Source organism: Argopecten irradians, chromosome 6 (genome assembly GCF_041381155.1).
Source record: "Argopecten irradians isolate NY chromosome 6, Ai_NY, whole genome shotgun sequence".
Lineage (NCBI taxonomy): Eukaryota > Metazoa > Mollusca > Bivalvia > Pectinida > Pectinidae > Argopecten > Argopecten irradians.
The window spans coordinates 45,406,739-45,426,435 of record NC_091139.1 but is presented as its reverse complement, the minus strand read 5'-3'; the positions used below and the strand labels follow the sequence as shown (position 1 = coordinate 45,426,435).

The 19,697-nt window shown below is 33.9% G+C and overlaps 1 long non-coding RNA gene across 1 annotated transcript; it reads left to right on the top strand.

Annotated features, from left to right (window-relative positions):
• The first annotated feature begins 3,020 nt into the window (after positions 1-3,020).
• Positions 3,021-18,507, top strand: LOC138326045 (uncharacterized). The gene is made up of 3 exons (XR_011208860.1): positions 3,021-3,105; positions 15,224-15,294; positions 16,627-18,507. It is a non-coding gene; the product is annotated as an uncharacterized lncRNA (long non-coding RNA).
• Positions 18,508-19,697: the final 1,190 nt, after the last annotated feature.

Here is a 19,697-nt window from a genome sequence, read left to right as displayed (position 1 = left end):
TTCACCTCCTTGCTTGTCACGTGAACTAAACCTGTGTCTTGTTAGAACTTTCGAATTCTTGATATCCAAAAATGAATTCTTGAAATCCAAAAATGAATTATTGATATCCAAAAATATTTTTTGATATCCAAAAATACTATTTGAAATACGATATCAATAAATCGAATTAGGGATATCAAGAAATCGAACTTTGGACATCCAAAAAGCGGAGAAAATAGTACAACGGCGCCCCATACTTATGCAGCTATGGTTAAAGGGACATAACTCGAGATGAACTCTACGATCGGTAGCAATCGTTTTGCATATTTTGATGGGGCGAAAATAACCGGTCGTTATGGATCGATTGATTTGACCTATGTTACCTTGAATGCATGACCCCATACTTGATGCAACCCCCAGACGAAATTTCAAAAGAATTGTGTTAATTCAACATTTTTCCACTGTGAAAAAGGTCATACATGATAAACTTATTTTGACAGTGGTCTATCATGTTACAGGTCTACGTATGCCGTAATCGATCTTTGATGTAAATGTGTTCTACAACAATTTTACTGTTGTTGCATATATGACCTGTGTGACCTTGAATATAATTTTAAGGTGAACAAAAAGGCATTTGCATTTGCAGGAACACATGCATGTCATTGAAATGTTTTTGAAATATGTTTCAAACTTTCGGGTAATATCGGAAAACCGACTTGCGTCACGTCACCGACACCGGCAATATACGTATAGATCGGAACCTCCCGAGTCATATCACGTGGCCAACATCGGCAATACCCGTACAGATCGGATCAGTTCGGTGAGTTCCGAGCTATTTTATACCAATGTACACGTTAAAAATAAATATTTAAATTTAAGAATGTAGTCTCATGGTAAGGTGGCAGTGTACAGTAGATTTGAAAAATTCAGCAAAATTAAGTGCAGGCTTTAATTATGTACACATAGCTTTTTAACCTTAAATAACATCTATATAAAAGTATATATATTTTTAATCTACACAACATTTGCAATAGTTATGCAGAGTTCATTTTTGGACAGGTCCGCTTTTTGTGGTTTTGTGAGCCTGTAAAAACCATGGTAACCAAATTTGGTTTTTTTTGAAAAAATGCAAAAAATTGGGATTTTCAACCCAAAATTACACCCCCTCTAGGAGAATTTTTTTTCTTGAACACAGTTTAAAACCAAGCATCACTGCCGTGATAGCGGAACTGAGCCTATTTCGACATAGGTATATCATTAAACTTTTGAGCAATCTTACCTCGTACCCCAGCTATCAATTTCTGCTGCTACAGTATTGAGTTTTTCCATCTTAGACGCACATTCGGATACCCTCTAAACCATTAATCTCGAACCCATTTTGGGGGATTTCTTTATGCAAATGTGAAGCCTGCATATAATTCTCTAGATTGAATTCACCAATTTTAGGACATATACATTTTTTAATTTTTTATGCATATAATAAAACAGGGGCTTTCTGCTTAATAAAAATCTCACCCATGGCCATTCGGTCTTACTGTACACTGCTACCTAAGGGAGACAGATCATGATTTTTTCATACAGACGCTTGAGTTATGACAGTGCCCCAAGCCCTTCAAGCATTTGAATGACCGCGATTTGATTAATACCCCCTTTTCTGAAGTTTGAATTTATGAATAAATTATTTTATTAATTTTAAAAATAACAACACAAATAACTCTATCAATCTTAAATTGCTATTTTATGATTAATATATATTGATTAAACATTGTTAATCATTTTAAAACTAAAACTATTGACATCTAAGCTATATTGTAACAGAAAATTCTGCAGTGAATGTATAAAAAGTATATAAATAGGGGAGATAACTCTATTGTGAATCCCGTCTTTTTCAATGAAAAATGAAGGTTTTTTGGTGCTAAAAATGCTCTGTCTTGACAAATTGTGGTTCAATTTTCTTGAAAATTGACTGATTAAAAGCAACTTTGTCACTTTTTAGTCTGTTATTTTTCTATAAAAATTGAACTTCACAATTTTGATTTATTTTCATTTTGGTGAGAATGTTTTAGGTAATTTACTTGCGTCTTTTTTACCTAATTTCCTCCAAAATTGATCAATAGAAATTAATTATGACGAGAAGTAAAGCATTTAAAAAAAAAAAGGATTGATATATATCACGTCAATTGAATAATATATATATCGTAGAACATTTTGTTAATTATTTTCATTTACAGGGCGGATTTAGTACAGACTAATGCTGTTTTTTCATGTGCAGAATCTACTCAAAAATGGCAAATTTGAATATTTATTAAGAAAAAATGGATGGTTCAATTTCTTCGAAACTTTGACAGAAGATGCATAACAACATATTTACTTCATAAAACAAATATGAAAAATATTGAACGACAGGAAAATTTTGGGGGATGTGAGACTACCACCTTAATTGTTTAATAACTACGAATTTTACAAACCTCGGTCAATATGGAAAGTTTAAAACTTAGAGAGGCGGAAAAAATATGTAGAACACTTGAAATACTTTTTCTATGCCAAAAATACAGCAAGTCACAGCTAGACCATACAACTTTAAACGTGTACAGTACACGTTAACAATCAATATTTAAATTTAATTGTTTGATAACTTTGCGAATACGAACTTTACAAAAGTCGGTAAATATCGAAAGTTTAAAACTTAGAGAGGCGGAGAAAAATATGTACAACACTCTAATTAACTATGCCTAAAAAAGGACTGCAGTACTTACAGTACTTTGATTTTCTACATCAAGAATTGTACTGAACATATAAATCAGATTTCCTTCCTCGACTCCGACAGAAACGTATCAAAAAAGACCTAAATGTTTTAGTAGTCAGCCATGGAGATTATTAACCAACCGCAATATCGGAGAAATTTCCGGCAATCTGCGGAAATACGAGTTGCTTATTGGCGACAAGTTAACTGTACGAGTTATCTTCCCTGGTGCTCTACTTGGTGGCGCTGAATCTTTATTCGCCAATCACAATCTCGGTGTAATAAACACTTCCGCGAATTTTACTTATAATTGTGGCTCGTTTTCCCAGTAAGAACCATAGTAAGCACCACAACATTGAAATAGGCCTAGTACACTGAATAAGGTAATAAGGTTACAGAAACATTTCGTATATCTAATATTGCTTGCGTTAAGTTTATTTTAATTCAACAAACGCAGAGCATTAAATTAAATTCATAAAAACTGAAGCATTGAAAGTTTCGTGTTATTTTATATCAATATATAACAAGTACCACAATACTAATACCTGATATCTATTATAAGCACCATGACATTATTGACCAACAAGCACCACAACACTAATACCTGGTATATTATAGGCACCATGACATTATTGACCAACAAGCACCACAACACTAATACCTGATATATTATAGGCACCATGACATTATTGACCAACAAGCACCACAACACTAATATCTGATATATTATAGGCACCATGACATTATTGACCAACAAGCACCACAACACTAATACCTGATATATTATAGGCACCATGACATTGTTGACCAACAAGCACCACAACACTAATACCTGGTATATTATAGGCACCATGACATTATTGACCAACAAGCACCACAACACTAATACCTGGTATATTATAGCACCATGACATTATTGACCAACAAGCACCACAACACTAATACCTGGTATATTATAGGCACCATGACATTATTGACCAACAAGCACCACAACACTAATATCTGATATATTATAGGCACCATGACATTATTGACCAACAAGCACCACAACACTAATACCTGATATATTATAGGCACCATGACATTATTGACCAACAAGCACCACAACACTAATACCTGATATATTATAGGCACCATGACATTGTTGACCAACAAGCACCACATAACTAATACCTCAGGTATATTATAGGCACCATGACATTATTGACCAACAAGCACCACATAACTAATACCTGGTATATTATAGGCACCATGACATTATTGACCAACAAGCACCACAACACTAATACCTGATATATTATAGGCACCATGACATTATTGACCAACAAGCACCACAACACTAATACCTGGTATATTATAGGCACCATGACATTATTGACCAACAAGCACCACAACACTAATACCTGATATATTATAGGCACCATGACATTATTGACCAACAAGCACCACAACACTAATACCTGGTATATTATAGGCACCATGACATTATTGACCAACAAGCACCACAACACTAATACCTGATATATTATAGGCACCATGACATTGTTGACCAACAAGCACCACAACACTAATACCTGGTATATTATAGGCACCATGACATTATTGACCAACAAGCACCACAACACTAATACCTGATATATTATAGGCACCATGACATTATTGACCAACAAGCACCACAACACTAATACCTGATATATTATAGGCACCATGACATTATTGACCAACAAGCACCACAACACTAATACCTGTATATTATAGGCACCATGACATTGTTGACCAACAAGCACCACAACACTAATACCTGATATATTATAGGCACCATGACATTACTGACCAACAAGCACCACAACACTAATACCTCAGGTATATTATAGGCACCATGACATTATTGACCAACAAGCACCACAACACTAATGTCTGGTATATTATAGGCACCATGACATTATTGACCAACAGGCACCACAACACTAATACCTGGTATATTATAGGCACCATGACATTATTGACCAACAAGCACCACAACACTAATACCTGATATATTATAGGCACCATGACATTATTGACCAACAAGCACCACAACACTAATACCTGATATATTATAGGCACCATGACATTATTGACCAACAAGCACCACAACACTAATACCTGATATATTATAGGCACCATGACATTATTGACCAACAAGCACCACAACACTAATACCTGGTATATATTATAGGCACCATGACATTATTGACCAACAAGCACCACAACACTAATACCTGGTATATTATAGGCACCATGACATTATTGACCAACAAGCACCACAACACTAATACCTGATATATTATAGGCACCATGACATTATTGACCAACAAGCACCACAACACTAATACCTGTATATTATAGGCACCATGACATTATTGACCAACAAGCACCACAACACTAATATCTGTATATTATAGGCACCATGACATTATTGACCAACAAGCACCACAACACTAATACCTGATATATTATAGGCACCATGACATTATTGACCAACAAGCACCACAACACTAATACCTGATATATTATAGGCACCATGACATTGTTGACCAACAAGCACCACAACACTAATACCTGATATATTATAGGCACCATGACATTGTTTGACCAACAAGCACCACAACACTAATACCTGGTATATTATAGGCACCATGACATTATTGACCAACAAGCACCACAACACTAATACCTGGTATATTATAGGCACCATGACATTATTGACCAACAAGCACCACAACACTAATACCTGGTATATTATAGGCACCATGACATTATTGACCAACAAGCACCACAACACTAATACCTGGTATATTATAGGCACCATGACATTATTGACCAACAAGCACCACAACACTAATACCTGATATATTTATAAGCACCATGACATTATTGACCAACAAGCACCACAACACTAATACCTGGTATATTATAGGCACCATGACATTATTGACCAACAAACACCACAACACTTATACCTTGTATATTATATAAGCACCATGACATTATTGACCAACAAGCACCACAACACTAATACCTGGTATATTATAGGCACCATGACATTATTGACCAACAAGCACCACAACACTAATACCTGGTATATTATAGGCACCATGACATTATTGACCAACAAGCACCACAACACTAATATCTGGTATATTATAGGCACCATGACATTATTGACCAACAAGCACCACAACACTAATACCTGATATATTATAGGCACCATGACATTATTGACCAACAAGCACCACAACACTAATACCTGATATATTATAGGCACCATGACATTGTTGACCAACAAGCACCACAACAATAATACCTGGTATATTATAGGCACCATGACATTATTGACCAACAAGCACCACAACACTAATACCTGGTATATTATAGGCACCATGACATTATTGACCAACAAGCACCACAACACTAATACCTGATATATTATAGGCACCATGACATTATTGACCAACAAGCACCACAACACTAACTAATACCTGATATATTATAGGCACCATGACATTGTTGACCAACAAGCACCACAACACTAATACCTGATATATTATAGGCACCATGACATTATTGACCAACAAGCACCACAACACTAATACCTGATATATTATAGGCACCATGACATTATTGACCAACAAGCACCACAACACTAATACCTGATATATTATAGGCACCATGACATTATTGACCAACAAGCACCACAACACTAATACCTGATATATTATAGGCACCATGACATTATTGACCAACAAGCACCACAACACTAATACCTGGTATATTATAGGCACCATGACATTATTGACCAACAAGCACCACAACACTAATACCTGATATATTATAGGCACCATGACATTATTGACCAACAAGCACCACAACACTAATACCTGATATATTATAGGCACCATGACATTATTGACCAACAAGCACCACAACACTAATACCTGATATATTATAGGCACCATGACATTATTGACCAACAAGCACCACAACACTAATACCTGGTATATTATAGGCACCATGACATTATTGACCAACAAGCACCACAACACTAATACCTGATATATTATAGGCACCATGACATTATTGACCAACAAGCACCACAACACTAATACCTGGTATATTATAGGCACCATGACATTATTGACCAACAAGCACCACAACACTAATACCTGATATATTATAGGCACCATGACATTATTGACCAACAAGCACCACAACACTAATACCTGGTATATTATAGGCACCATGACATTATTGACCAACAAGCACCACAACACTAATACCTGGTATATTATAGGCACCATGACATTATTGACCAACAAGCACCACAACACTAATACCTGATATATTATAGGCACCATGACATTATTGACCAACAAGCACCACAACACTAATACCTGATATATTATAGGCACCATGACATTATTGACCACCAAGCACCACAACACTAATACCTGATATATTATAGGCACCATGACATTATTGACCAACAAGCACCACAACACTAATACCTGATATATTATAGGCACCATGACATTATTGACCAACAAGCACCACAACACTAATACCGTATATTATAGGCACCATGACATTATTGACCAACAAGCACCACAACACTAATACCTGGTATATTATAGGCACCATGACATTATTGACCAACAAGCACCACAACAATAATACCTGGTATATTATAGGCACCATGACATTATTGACCAACAAGCACCACAACACTAATACCTGATATATTATAGGCACCATGACATTATTGACCAACAAGCACCACAACACTAATACCTGTATATTATAGGCACCATGACATTATTGACCAACAAGCACCACAACAACTAATACCTGGTATATTATAGGCACCATGACATTATTGTGACCAACAAGCACCACAACACTAATACCTGGTATATTATAGGCACCATGACATTATTGACCAACAAGCACCACAACACTAATACCTGATATATTATAGGCACCATGACATTGTTGACCAACAAGCACCACAACACTAATACCTGATATATTATAGGCACCATGACATTATTGACCAACAAGCACCACAACACTAATACTGTTACCAGACATGACACAAGCACCAATACTGATATATTATAGGCACCATGACATTATTGACCAACAAGCACCACAACACTAATACCTGGTATATTATAGGCACCATGACATTATTGACCAACAAGCACCACAACACTAATACCTGATATATTATAGGCACCATGACATTATTGACCAACAAGCACCACAACACTAATACCTGGTATATTATAAGCACCATGACATTATTGACCAACAAGCACCACAACACTAATACCTGATATATTATAGGCACCATGACATTATTGCCAACAAGCACCACAACACTAATACCTGATATATTATAGGCACCATGACATTATTGACCAACAAGCACCACAACACTATATACCTGTATATTATAGGCACCATGACATTATGACCAACAAGCACCACAACACTAATACCTGGTATATTATAGGCACCATGACATTATTGACCAACAAGCACCACAACACTAATACCTGGTATATTATAGGCACCATGACATTATTGACCAACAAGACAAGCACCACAATACTAATACCTTATTATATTAGGCACCATGACATTATTGACCAACAAGCACCACAACACACTAATACCTGGTATATTATAGGCACCATGACATTATTGACCAACAAGCACCACAACACTAATACCTGGTATATTATAGGCACCATGACATTATTGACCAACAAGCACCACAACACTAATACCTGGTATATTATAGGCACCATGACATTACTGACCAACAAGCACCACAACACTAATACCTGGTATATTATAGGCACCATGACATTATTGACCAACAAGCACCACAACACTAATACCTGGTATATTATAGGCACCATGACATTATTGACCAACAAGCACCACAACACTAATACCTGATATATTATAGGCACCATGACATTATTGACCAACAAGCACCACAACACTAATACCTGATATATTATAGGCACCATGACATTATTGACCAACAAGCACCACAACACTAATACCTGGTATATATTATAAGCACCATGACATTATTGACCAACAAGCACCACAACACTAATACCTGGTATATTATATAAACACCATGACATTATTGACCAACAAGCACCACAACACTAATACCTGGTATATTATAGGCACCATGACATTATTGACCAACAAGCACCACAACAACACTAATACCTGATATATTATAGGCACCATGACATTATTGACCAACAAGCACCACAACACTAATACCTGATATATTATAGGCACCATGACATTATTGACCAACAAGCACCACAACACTAATACCTGATATATTATAGGCACCATGACATTATTGACCAACAAGCACCACAACACTAATACCTGATATATTATAGGCACCATGACATTATTGACCAACATGCACCACAACACTAATACCTGATATATTATAGGCACCATGACATTATTGACCAACATGCACCACAACACTAATACCTGATATATTATAGGCACCATGACATTATTGACCAACATGCACCACAACACTAATACCTGGTATATTATATAAACATCATGACATTAGCATTACAGATTATAAGGAAGGTTCCTTAACTTCAGATTTTTTCCTCAACTTTTGTAGTGCTTTTCTATGGGGAAAGTTAAGTCAAGAGATTCCTTAAAGTTAATGAATGTTCGTGAAACTGGGCCCTGAATATAGTGAGGTGGTGTTCATGGTGTTTGGATGTTGGATGAAAGTTATGTTTAATAAATTAATTTTTTACTGTTAACCAAATTTCATTCGTGGCTACTAAATTTCGCGATTTCCATTTCACATCAAGTTCCTGGAGATTAACATTCATGGATTTAAAAACTGAATAGGAATTCATAGCAATTTGAGGGATAAAGATATTTATTTGCGAAGATAAACTTTCGGGATTTTACGTGCACCACGGAATTCACGAAAGTAGATTGCACGTGAAAGAAAGTTGGTTAATAAAGGAAGCGAACCTATTGAATGCTTTTTAAGGTTTTAGTCCATGGTTTTTGGTTATGTTTTAATTTCGTATTTTGTACTATTTTGTAAAGAAAAGTGTGCAAATAGGAAGTCAAAAATATGACTTTGGACAAATGTAAAATAGAGAATGTGTGATGTTCCCAGGGCTTCCATAGGTTGCAGAGATCAGTCGAGATCTGATGAAGTTCTTCCAGAAGGAAGATTAAACATACAAGTTCTTTATCTTTGGGTGCAGAAGAATGACCAGAGATATTTTTCTTCAGTTTCATTTGTCAGTTATATATCATACGTTATGTTTTTGTTTATACTTTATTACATAAAACATTTTACATACATGTATAAACAACTTGTACATAGTCATCATTCTCTTACTTATTCATGTTTCATTCAATACTTATCGCTATTTTTATGAGGTTTTATTATCAAATTACAAAGATAACATTACATGTATAACACAATAATAATACAAAAGCTGTTAATAGGACGTTTATTAATCAAACAAACAAATAAACAATAATAATAAAACAAGAACAACTTATGCATTCAGCAAGCCCCGTTTCCTTAATTAAAACAACTTTTTTAATGAAGACTGGCCCAAATCCTGCAGAAGTTGTGGTTCATTAGATGACAATTATAAAACATTTTCATAACCAAAACCACCATTTTGTCATATACACATCTTTCATTCAACAAATCTTTACACTAATACTTTAAAGATGCTCCACCGCCGACAGAGCATAAATAATATTCATCATTTGAACAATAATTGGTGTTTAATCGTGTATATATATGTCTAATTAACACAAAAATAATATAAAATAATTTGTTTTGACTTTGGCGCATGCGCAATCAGTACTTCATTCCATATAAGATATAGTGCCATAGAATTTTTTCGGGATGCAATTAAATATTTTTCATATTTTTAACTTGAAGTAAAATTAGAAGCTCAAACCTTTCAATGGTGATAATGGTGTTAAGTAAGTAACTTTTGTAACTGAAGAAAAATACTAAATCGTCTGCTCCTGTTTTTGATAGTGAAAAAATACCATTTGTCAGCGGTGGAGCATCTTTAATAAGGATAATTTAGTTATATTTTTACATCATTTTCATTCTCTGTCATTCTACACTCTCTCATTCTGATACAATATCATACTTCATTTTCTAATATTGTAATAAGTTTTTTCCATCGTTGCTATTGTTTTCCATATCCACCGTTTTGTCGTCATGATAATAAAGGTGATAATACTTTGCTGTTCTTTATACCAGAGGATAGTTTGGGACTAGGTTCAATAGAGTTATGATAATGTTTCTGATGTTTTGCCAGTGTAGTTCAATTTTTTGACATAACTAAAATAAATGCGTTAAAGTTTCTTTTGCACAATGTACGTAGGCCATTTGATTTATTGATTTGTTTAAGATTATGTTTTATACTGACTATTCTTTGCATCCGTTTTCATTTGAAATCGTTACATTTTGTATCTGCAATTGAATATTTGAATGTTTGTCAAATAAGTTTCCAATTAATATCCTCATTATTAAAGCAGTCTTCCCTTTTAAAAATACATGTAGTTTAGGTTTTGAGTTAAATAATGTACATGTATTTCTATACAAAATTTGTTTAAAAACGTTTGAGGTCGTTAGTGTGTTTATAGTTTTCACGTTGCTTTTTAAACATAGATCATCCGTGATCTCAGTTATTTCTTGTGCATCTTTCTGTTCATAAAACCGTGTTGATATTCCGCTTTTACAACTCCATTGTCCATTTGCCCATTGTTTAAAGAGATAATGGTTCATGTTTAAATGTTATATCGATATTACCAAAACATTCATATTCAAGATGCCTGGCTTGGTATGATTAGAACATTTTTTAAATAATAAACTGCCATTGAATTAAAGCCTGCTGAAATATAGCTGATAGTTTTCTGATGCTAAAAAAATAATCAATGGTGAACGTTTTATCACAAGTTTGGAGCCAGTGTTTTCCGAAGATATTCCTTGCCTCTGTTTCACTATGAATAAGGTTATATATAATTTTACTTTTTTATTTATTAATATCGTCTTTATCTATTATATTCAGTCCCCCTTCAGTTCTTGATTGATAACATATAACATATGTGTTCAGAGACTTTATAAATATTGTTATTCTATAGAAACTCATCAATACATTTATTTATTTGAATTTTGTAGTTCTTTGGAATGGTCTTTTGAGACAATTTGTTATTGATTCATATTGTAACCGGGGAAAAAATCAAATATTTCATTATAAGGACTTTTCTTTCAAGTGTGAGGATTCGGTGTTTTCATCATGTGAATATATTCCGAATCTTTGAAAGTTTAGTTTTCCATATTTTTTCTTCATTGATATTATGTCCATAATATACACGGAGTGCCTTAATGTTCTCTTTCACCCATTAAATGTTCCTAAAGTTTGAAGGCCTCTGTTTCCAAATACCTATACATAATCCTTTCGTGTGTGTGTGTGTGTTTTGTTTTTCGTTCTGAATTTACCTTGGCACTAGATGCTTTTTTCATATCTTAGCAGATAGAAGGTGGAAAATATTTGGTAATCTAACAAAGGTTTGAGAGTCGTCTGCGAATATATCAAATTTCATAATTGAAATCATATGTTAATTAAAGTATGAAGAAAACGTTTAAGCCACCTGACCATAAGTCATTGTGACCTAATGCGATAGTCGCTGGTAATATTTCTTTTTTTGCAGTCAGAGGTGAGACATCGGACATCATCAATGCCAGCATCTTTTTGTCAAAACAGCGTAAACATTTCCTTGTGAACATAATACATATGTATCTTGAGTGAATAAACACCAAGCTTAATAAAACTTTGTATGTAGAATAGACTAAGTTAGGAAATATCTCGAACTCGTTCGAGAATCGGTTTGATTCATCTGGTATTGATGGAGTTATATTCCTTTGCAATAATAATTAATTATTTTCGGCAATTGTGAACATGATAACTTAAATAAATATTCACTGACCTTAACGAAAGTTTGTATGCAGACTAATATACGAAAGTTTTTGGGTGAGTTTGAAAATTGACTTGATTTGATTATACTTGATTTGCCCTTTGCAATAAAAATCATTATTGGAATATTTGAACATGATAACTTTGGCAGAGCTTAATATAATTTTGTATGCAGTTTAACATCAACATTACCTCAAATGAGTTTGAAATTGAAACTCATTTTACTGTAAGTTACGGAGTTATTTTCCTCTGCAATAATAATTATAATTTGACATTGAAAATACATACAGTAAATCCACCAAGCTTAATAAAACTTTGTAAGGAATCTAAGATCCCGACTTTGAAAATTTGCTGTCTTGATTGTAATTTGTGGAATTATTGCCCATTGCACCTTATACTGATGAATATGGTATTTTTTCAATTTTGTAGACTAACATTAGTAATATTATGCTTGTTATGATAGAGATGTCATAATGTAAATGTATTATTTAGATTGTAACAATCTAATATCCAATGTTCATGAATAGAAGACTAGATTAGCCACAACAGGGAAATATGTATACCCAAGATTAAAAACAGAAAAATTTGAGAGCTGGTTTAAGTATAGTGGACCATCACTATGGTATGATCTTCCAGAAAGTGTTTCTTAAACCACAAAACTCTCTGAATTCAAATACGAATGCAAAAAACACTTTCTAAATGCATCTCAATAATCACTTTTTCATTTGCTTCTTAATATATATCTATTTTAGTAAACCCAGCACTTTTTGTTCTTTTATCTTCTTAGTAAACTATCGTTAATTAATCAAACAAAATAAATTCCAATACAGGCTATAATAGCATATATTCTGCCAATTTTTATTCTTTTGTCATATTGGCATATATGTATATTAGACACTAATTCATTAAGTTGTGTTTTTTGTTATTTTTCCATATATTTATGCACCATGAACTTTTTGAGTGCCTTTTTAATTTTTAATACTATTCTCTGTGATATTCTGGCTGTGATATCCATTATTATAATACATGTAGCACTGTAATATGTATTGTCTATGATATATTCCATGTTATAAATATTGTAAATTTTTATGTCGACCACTTGGAAGACGAGTCAAAGTGTTATCGACTCTAAATAAAGTCTATTATTATTATTATGTACATGTAGGCGTTATTGTTTTCTTTTTGATAGTCAGCCTTTAAAATTATCAGCGGATGTAGGAAAGTCAGAATACCCTTGTTGATCAATAAAGGTATGGTGCTTATAATATAGCAAGTACATTATTAAGTGTTGTGGTGCTTGTTGTCAATAATGCCGTGGTGCTTATAATATACCAGGTATTAGTGTTGTGGTGCTTGTTGGTCAACAATGTCATGGTGCCTATAATATACCAGGTATTAGTGTTGTGGTGCTTGTTGGTCAATAATGTCATGGTGCCTATAATATATCAGGTATTAGTGTTGTGGTGCTTGTTGGTCAATAATGTCATGGTGCCTATAATATACCAGGTATTAGTGTTGTGGTGCTTGTTGGTCAACAATGTCATGGTGCTATATATACAGGTATTAGTGTTGTGGTGCTTGTTGGATTATGTCATGTATATGGTGCTATATACAGTATAGTGTTGTGTGTTGTTGGTCAAAATGTCATGGTGCTAAATCATATTAGTTGGTTGTTGTCAATGTCATGGTGCCTATAATATACCAGGTATATGTGGTGCTGTATAGTGTGCTTGTTGGTCAATAATGTCATGGTGCTTATAATATACCAGGTATTAGTGTTGTGGTGCTTGTTGGTCAATAATGTCATGGTGCTTATAATATATACCAGGTATTAGTGTTGTGGTGTTTGTTGGTCAATAATGTCATGGTGCTTATAATATACCAGACATTAGTGTTGTGGTGCTTGTTGGTCAACAATGTCATGGTGCCTATAATATATCAGGTATTAGTGTTGTGGTGCTTGTTGGTCAACAATGTCATGGTGCCTATAATATACCAGACATTAGTGTTGTAGTGCTTGTTGGTCAATAATGTCATGGTGCCTATAATATACCAGGTATTAGTTATGTGGTGCTTGTTGGTCAACAATGTCATGGTGCCTATAATATATCAGGTATTAGTGTTGTGGTGCTTGTTGGTCAACAATGTCATGGTGCCTATAATATACCAGACATTAGTGTTGTAGTGCTAGTTGGTCAATAATGTCATGGTGCCTATAATATACCAGGTATCAGTGTTGTGGTGCCTGTTGGTCAATAAAGATGAAAGATGCAAATAAGTTAATTTTGTCTGGGTATTCACAGACCTTTTGCATTTCATTAATGAAGGTTACAGTACATGACATCTAAAACGTATGAAAATATATTTCTTGTATTAATTCATAAATATGTGTAAGATTCACGATATGTTGTTTTAGGTCACCTGATTGAAGGTCAGGATGAAAAGCCTACTCCTCCTTAACCCTATTGCGGATCACTACAAAATTTAGTAAGAAATACATGTAACATTATTATTTTTAGGTCATCTGACCGCCGTGCGTACATTTTTCTTTCAAACGACTTCTTCCCAATAGCCGAAAGTCCCATGGTACTGATATTTGGCCTGTAGCATGCTGTGATGAAGGATTATCAAGTTTGTTCAAATGAATTACCTTGATCTTAATTCAAGGTCACAGCTGTCAAATAGGTCAAAAATCTTTAATACGGCATCTTGTAAATAACTAAGAAACCTAGATACTGGATATTGAACTTGTAGCATGGTGGGGATCAAGGGACCTTCATTGGTGCTCTAATTCATCAAATATATTAGAACCTGGACTTCTTCTATTATAAAAGTTCTTTTGTATTGCCTTAGTCAGATGACCTTTAAGGCCCATGGACCTCTTGTATACAAATAAGGTGGATCCGACCCTGGGTATTGAGGAATAGGGCTCCAAATGGGGAATATTTCTGAACGCTTGTTTGGAATTGAACCAAATATGGTGTACAACAATAACATTTAATATAAATGGGACTGATTCGACCCCCACCCCACCCCACAGGATATAGGGTTCGAACATTGGATAGCTTACGTTAAAAATAAATGCCTTTATTAGGAAACACACAAAACTTTCTAAATTGAAGGTGGATCCTGAATAAACAAATAGAAAAGTGTATGTAACTAAGTACTAGCATACTAAAGATTAAATCTTTCTTTACATAAAACGTTTTTTTTATAAGTGATGAATTCTATACTTGCACCGAAAAAAAATCATATTCAGTGAAAGAAATATAGAGGGAAAATATACAGTAGTGAAACCATTTGGATCATGAAAGGGATATATATATATCTACATGTACTCGATTTTGAAAGTTATGAGCAAAACAAACCCAAACGTTTGAATCCTGGAAGGTATCAATCAATGCAGTATAGTTAATTAGCTTGAAAAACCCCTTAAATAACAGCAACTATTAGCATAAATAAATTAACCCTTTATTGTGGATTTGGAAGAAGCCAAGTAATAATTACTGTCATAGTCATGTTCTTTCCTTTTCTGGTGTTAAACCATTCAATATAGATCATCGACCCTTTTAAAGAATTAACGATGAATGTCCACACTAATCATTTGCACTTGGAGATATTTGGGATATATCGATAATTATCAAGCATTATGTAATTATTTCAAAAGAAATTGTCCCTCTTACACTTTCCTGTACATGTAAATTTTTTTTATTGATATTTGCCGTTATGAGTTTTGATTTATTTTGTAGAATTCTGTCCTTGTGAATGTGCATTGTGTGAAAAGAATATGAAAACTAGTGGATTATTTTATTTTCACAGGCCTGGATTTGCTGCTGACTCTGCAAGATTCCGTTGATCACTTGGATCTGCTTGAATACTTAATGCATCGTTCATGAACAGGATGTAATTTTCGCTTCAAGTTACAATAAACTAAAATAATAAAATGCAAATATCGAGAACATAAAACACAGCGTGTTTGGAACAGGACAGCTAATGTGATATGCGTCTTTTATGTTTTTGTTTTCATTTCATCCACAACATCAAATTTCGTTTAACTGATCATTTTTAGTTCCAAAGTATGATATGACAATGCAAGTGGCATATTTAATGCCTCAACAGAGAATCTTATCATTTTCATCATACTTGGTTTGTTACAACCCACTTTGAAAAACTAACGCACTTTGAAAAATTACTTCAAAGTGCGTTAAATATGGTACACATCACAAATAATTTTGAATATACTTATAAGTTATCGCGATAATCCTATCACAAGTTCACAATAGATGGATTTTTAAATCATTATGCAATGGGAAAATTACATAGCAATATGCATATCTAAAGGGATAATGACTTATATTTAAAAGGACATAAAAAAACGCAGTATGAAAAAATACAATGCACCTTCTTAACCCACTTATATTGAAATAATGTTTCAAAGTGCATTACTTTTCCAAAGTGGGTTGTAACATTGGTTCCAAGTGGACATACGTCATTCCAAGACACATGAAATGTACTGTAGAGCGTGAAAGTTAGCAGATTGTCCCCTAATTGGAAAAAAAATCAGGCAGTTGATAAAGAGCAACACATTTATTGCAAAGCCCAGTGCAATTCTGACATATATGATCCATCGCCTTTCAGTAGTTCATTAAAATTGTTTATATGTTACAGGAGAACAACTTGCAAAAACGTGATGTTTTCTGTACAAAACCTGTAGGTTCGTGTTATCTCCATTATGCTACATGCTACAGCTCTTACAAATATTTAGCCTGTAGCATACTGGGATGAAAGGCTACCAAGTTGGTTCAAATGAATGACATTGACATTCATTCAAGGTCACGGGGATCAAAAAGGCTTAAATCTAATAAATGACCTCTTGTCAATAAGTAAGAGGCTTAAATACTGATATTGAAGCTGTACCATGCTGTGATGAAGTGCTACCTAGTTTGTTCACATGAATGACCTTGACTTTCATTCAAAGTCTCAGGGATCAAATAGGTTGCAATCTTTAACAACCTACTGGGCTTACCGTGCACTTTATTTCTACTACATATATATGTATTGTATATCTAGCAAGTGACTGTTAAGGCCCATTGGTCCTCTTGTTCTTTGGTGTATTTATTTTAACCCAGTACTTTGTTAGCCAGTGGCCTTTATAGTTCAACCACAGATTTTTTTTTATTATTTCTAATGGCAACCATATTTTGCCAAATCCAACCAACTTTGTCTCACTAACTCATAATAAATTGTAAATCAATGATCCTTTGTATTTGAATCTGACAAAAAAGAATTTCATAAATCATTTCATAGCTGTAGAGATGTAAATTTCAAAATTATCAATAATATGTACATTTATGTATGGTCCCGTTACATATTAGACTAAGTTCTCTGACATAATGTGATATAAACATATGTTTAATTATGTAAGTGTGTTCTTTTTTCGTTCCGATTCTTGTTAATAATTGTATAAAGTAGTCATCTGTATTTACTGGTGCATTTGTTCATTCAGAATTGTTCGTTTCATCTCCGTTTTAACATTGTTTCATACTTAACATCCAGTTCTCCAGTTTTAAATACCTGTGTAATGTTAAGAAGAAGCTGCAAGAAAATGCACGCTATGCGGAAACAAAGAGGAACATCCATATCAAATATGTAGTACCGAGTCTTTTTGAAATAATAAATTTTAATTGTCAAAATCCAAAATGACTGCTTATCGATCACCTTGTTTTCTTGTCAATCCTTAAATGCGTCCAAGAAGAGCCTGTATATAATTCTTTTACACGTATCCCTTCAGTACTATCTGAGAATAACAATAACGGAGTAAAACTTCACTAATGAAATCTTGTCGAAACACCAGTTCCAGGAGAACATATGCATAAAAATACAATATCCTACAGTACCGTATTTTCCGGAGTATAAGTCGCAATGTTTCCCCCAGAAAATCGGGAGGGCGACATCTACACCAGTGCGACTAATACGTGGACAAAAACCCAAACCAGACGATGTTTTTGCATTATTATGTTGTGATTCACATGTGAAAATCGTAAATTTTACTCGCCGGTTTAGTAAAGTTATAGATTTAGATCGATTTTTTTTTTTTTTGGAAAATAGCGCCAACATGAATTATCAACGGATAGATAGATGGATGGACAAACAGACGGACAGCAAAGACCAGACAAAATGCAATTTCAACATGAGCCAACCATCTGATGATGGAGGACTAAAAAGGTGTCAAAATTTCACTCATTCTAATTATTATTTGTGAATACAAAACAAAACAACTACACAAATTTGATAAAGTAAATTGACACACGGATGGACAGACACCAAAGTATGACATCATATCACATTGGTCTAATTTTGACCAGATAACCTAATGTACCACTCTTAACATTATCAAACTCAAATAAAAAACCAATCACCATGCATCTCATATCCTAACACTATCAAAGTGTCTCAAAAACCATATATAATTAAGCACCACAGGTGATTTGGTCTAAGCACCACATGCCACATAATAGTAACAATAGGCATAATTCAGCCTTACATTTAGTATTACATCCCAAGACAATATTATCAGACTGAACAGAAAAACAATCGCCATGCATTTCATCTTCTAACACTATCAAAGTGTCTCAAAACCATATATAATTAGGCACCACAGGTGATTTGGTCTAAGCACCACATGTCACATAACTATATCAATAGGCATAATTCAACCATGCATTTAGCACTACATCCCAAGACAATATTACCAGACTGAATAAAAACCAATCACCATGCACCTTATCTCCTGACATTATCAAAATGTCTAAAAAACCATAAACAATTAAGCACCACAGGTGAATTGGTCTAAGCACCACATGCCACATAATAGTAACAATAGGCATAAT